Here is a 5,046-nt window from a genome sequence, read left to right as displayed (position 1 = left end):
GCTTCTGTGGCTGAGGAGTCAGGTGCCTGGACCATGACAGTGACCCCCAGTAATGACCTAGCTGTCTACTCTTGCGGTTTGCTTTCAGTATGGCACTTAATATGAAATTACTGGCATTATAAACCCATTATTTCAGTTAAGTTGTAGTCCTAAACAGTTTCGTATAATCTTTATCTAGCTTGTTTCATCAATATGAAGTAACTTAATATTGTTCAGATGTAACAGAGTGGTTGACAGCAATTTTTGGGTTAATGAATTAACCAGGAATTGTGGGGGGACGGTCACACACACCACACTTAAACTGCTTCCTATATCCAGCAACAACCTATGCATACAACATTTGTAGGTTGTTTCCATGCCATCCAAACCTGGGCACTTGGAGTTTTTCTTGAGTTAACCCCAAGTTAACCCATAGTTTGTTCTTTATTTTTTTGTTAATTAACTCACAAATTGCCACCAAAAGCTGCCATTACATCCATACAGATTCTTAGTTTCTGCAGTAGTATCCTGTCTGGGAAAGTTTTTGAAACTATTATGCCCAGCTGCAGCAAAGCAATGACAATGAACTTCACATTATCATTGTAAAGCAATGAGAGAAAGATAGGTCAATGCATTTCCAACAGGAAGCTTTTTAGATTTCGTAGACTAACAGTATGTCAGATGCAATAGACTAAATTGCCTGAAACAGATCAGTATAATCTCATCTTTTTATAATTAGACCCATTTCCTGCATGAGCCATGAATTTTAATTTCAGATAATTTACATGCATACAAATCACTGGAAAATATTATTCAAGTAAAGACTGAAACAGTTGTTTTAAAAACCATAGAGATAAATTAGAACATGGATGTGAATAAATGTAATATCCTTTATAACTTCACACTGGCTTGCTGTAACCTTTGCAAGCCAGGTTCCTAGGTTCAGACAACATACTTAGCAAAGCATTTCTTGTTTGCTTAGCTACTTGTACCAGCAGGAGGAGCCAGGCAGCGTGCACCAGCATAAAGCTTGTAAATAGCAAGCAGGGTTCACCTAAACCCTGGCTTACCATTCCACGTGAATGCAGCCAGTAGCTAGTATCCTAAGTGTACTATCTACAATCAGAAGGCTCTTTTCATTCATGATTCCTGTTCACAGAAGAGTGGGGTGTGTGATTTTTACTGATTTTCCCAATATCCACACAGGCCCGGTTTGGACAATCACCATAGCTTAAACAAGCCACAGTGGCTTGTTTAAGCCACGACATGTGCTGGCACATGCCAGTCAACAATTGCCTAATTACCCACCTGTGCGGGGAGGGGTTGTGTCATCTGAACCCAAGCAGTATGGCTTAATTGAGGGAGAAATAACCCATGGCCTGTTGCTGGGTTATTTGTGGGTTGTTCCCCCTTCAAACTGCCTGGCTTTGGATGACACAACAAGCCATGCCTGGGCAGGTGATTAGGTAAATGGTGCCTAAGCTGCAATGATAATGCAACTTGGGTTACTGTTTCCAATGGTCCCCCAATCCTGCAGAGCAAATTCTTTGGGACACAAGGGCATGCAGAGGAAAGGAACAACAGTTTAAAATTGTCTCTTCTCCTAGCTGACTGGAGCATCCTGTGAGTAAGAGTTCTGCTCACAGGAACGCCCAATCCAGGCCTGGATTTGCTTTAATGTATCTCGCAATGCAACATTCTATGGGGTGTAACTTAAGATGGATGTTATTAGAAACTAATGCATAAGATATCAGGTAGGGGAGAAAAAAAGCAAATCAGCTTTTTACTTTTATTTTCTACTCCTCTTTCTCATCAACTATATAGTAGCATACATACAATTATCCTGATAAAGCTCTTGTTGCATACACATTTGTTATAACGTCAATATGAGAGTGCCCTGAAAACAAAAATACAGTAGAGATAGTTTCTTGAGCTACAGGCACAAATCTCATTATACGATATTACATTAACAGCTTCTCTTCAGTTGCATCCTTCCATCACACAGCAAGCACTTACATTCTTAAGTAATCATCTGGCTGGCACAGAACTATTTGTCTAGAGAACAGCCAAAAAGCCATTTGGCTCTTCCAAGGTTATTCAGTGATGTAATCTCTTAAGAAGTCAAGCATGATGATAAATCTGGCAATTTTATGATAAGCATGGCTATCAGATTGCCATGCAAGTAACAGTAAAGAAGGAATGCAAGCAGCCTTCTTCAACCAACGGCCATGGTGGCTGGGAACGATGCGAGTTACAATCCAACACATCTGCGCCCCTTCCTGGAGTCGGAAGACTTAAAGACGGTCGTGCACGCACTGGTAACTTCGAGGCTCGACTTCTGCAATGCGCTCTACATAGGGCTACCTGTGTGCCTAGTCCGGAAACTTCAACTAGTTCAAAATATGGCAGCCAGGCTGGTCACCGGTTCACCTAGGAGTGACCACATTACACCACTTTTAAAATCTCTTCACTGGCTGCCGATTAGTTTCCAGGCGAAGTATAAAGTGTTGGTTATCATCTTTAAAGCCCTACATGATTTGGGTCCAGGCTACCTGCGGGATCGCCTTCTCCCATTCAATCCGCCCAGCACACTCAGGTCCTCTGGGAAGAACTTCCTTCAGCCAGCCAAAACCGGGCTGACAGGTGCTACCCAGAGGACCTTTTCCTCTGCTTCTCCCAGACTGTGGAATGGCCTGTCGGAAGAGATTCGTCAATTTAAGAGTCTTTTAGCATTTAAGAAAGCTATAAGGACTGATCTCTTCTGGCAGGCCTATCCAGTGGAATTTTAGGATGCTTTTAGGATGTTTTTAGAAAGTTTTAACAATGTATATTGTGTTTTGATTAATATTTTATGTATTTTATAATTGTTGTTGTTCCCTGCCTCGATCAAGATGGAGAGGTGGGTTAGAAATATTATTATTATTATTATTATTATTATTATTATTATTATTATTATTATTATTATTATTGGCATGCACAAGGGGTGTGCCCAGGCACATCGTAATGTCTCAAGCAATAAGTGCCAAATTGAGGGGAGCATTGAGTAGGGATCCAGAGGGGGATCAAGACACAGCAAGAACGGTCCTCCAACTGCTCTCTCTGCTGCTGCTGCCCTGGACAGTGTGCTGTTGTACCCGGCAGCAGGAGTGAAAAGGAATAGCTCTGCTGGGAGCCTCTCTACAAAGAGGCCAAGAGGAGGGAACCCGAAGGCTAATATCTCCTCCTAAGCCCCTCCTCCGGCCAGTGTCACCACAAAGCCCCACTAATGCTGGGCCCTCCTTAGGTCAGGCAAGCCAAATGCGGAGTAAGGGCATCAATGTCTAGAGTGTTTAATAAATAAATGAATAAAAGTAATGTCCTTTGTGACTGAGTATTCAATAAAGGTTCTTTAAAACAAAAAAATCCCTGGATGCACACCCTAATAAACTGTGCTGCGCATGCCTATGCTGGAGGACATCAGGTTGGAAAAGGCTGCTATAGAACTCTGCCAAAATAATGAAACTTAATGGAAGCAAATAAATTTCTTTAATCTAATCAGGTCAATTGAATATTCTTTCTGGAGCCCTGGACAATTTCTATAGATCTAAATTATATAGCGAGTCTTCTGTTATTATCATCCACTTCCATCAAGAAATGTATCATTCCAAGACAAACTTAATTTTCAGAAACAGAACCATAGTCTGCTTATACTGCCCATTCATATTTTCCTATATTTCGTAAGAAATACAGTTAGCATTAAAAGAGAGTAATTAAAAAGTGAATTTGGTCTATTAATGGATATTATATAAGAACGAGCTGGGCAAGAAACTGAAACAGTAAATATTACATAAGAATGATATTTAAACTAAAAAAATCACATGAGTGCCTATTTATTTTGTATTATATTTGTTTGCTCAGAGCAAGGAAAGCATTAAGCAGTTTTTAGGGGGGAAATTAGCTGTGTATGAACATGGCTGAATTCTTCACACTTTTTTGTTTCAGCCAAATAAAATACCAGAGTACCTTTTGTAACATGGTGGTCATCTGAAATATCACTTCTTCATATTTCCATTCAGGTACTTACCTAGAACAGAAAAGAAAATGCAGACATCAGACCTTTACAACAGCCTTAATGATGCTTCTGTCTCAATGCGTATTAGCTGACCTTTAAGAAATGTACTACTAGAAATGAATTGTAATGTTTTTATTCTTATACAATGCCTGAAGCAGCAATCCTATACGCACTTACCTGGGAATAAGGCCATTGAACACAGAGGGACTGACTTCGGAGTAAATGCATAGGATTGCACAGTGAAATCAAATATGTCTTTAAGGGCTAATCCCATGTATGTTTAGACAGAAAAAAAGTCCTACAACTATACTAGCTGTGAGATGCTGAGAGTTGTAGGACTTTTTTTTCTGTCTAAACATGCATAGGATTGTGCCCTAAGATTAATTAAAAGCATTAGGACTTGAGTGTGCATGTCACATAACCACAGCCATTAACACTTCAGTATATAAGACCTAAGAATTAAAATCCTTACCCAACTTACCAACGTAACCTTTGTCAAGTCATTATTTTATACTCTCCCTTTTCCTCCACTAAGGTAGAAAGAACAGACTTCATTCATTTTATTGGAAGTTGTATTAAAATGCTCACATTTTAATGAAGTGCTTCTTAAAACTGTAGGGTGGATCCATGGGGGGTGCATTTGGGACACCAGGAGAGGAAGGCACAATGTCCCAAAGGATTTTGGGTCTAGCTACCCTATAAAACAAATATTGTGGGAAACTAAAATGGTAGCTGGACACAGCTATCTGGTGCCCTGCTACTGCCACTACCATATTATCCTGCAAGGACACACCAATAGACAAGTGTGTGTGCGTGCATGTGTCAGTCAGATGGCACTCTGCCCAATACCACCTCAAACCTAAAGCCCAACACTGGTCATGCCCACAAATCCAGTAAGTGTCCACTAAATCCAGTAAGTGTTCTCTGACAGAAAGTATCCAGTGCACCCAGGTTGGTGGGGAGAAGACCTCCCAACTGCTTCAAAAAGAATTGTCAGTAAGAAAAGGACGATCTGC

This window comes from Elgaria multicarinata, chromosome 10, assembly GCF_023053635.1.
Source record: "Elgaria multicarinata webbii isolate HBS135686 ecotype San Diego chromosome 10, rElgMul1.1.pri, whole genome shotgun sequence".
Taxonomy (NCBI): Eukaryota; Metazoa; Chordata; class Lepidosauria; order Squamata; family Anguidae; genus Elgaria; species Elgaria multicarinata.
This window is presented reverse-complemented; position numbering follows the sequence as displayed.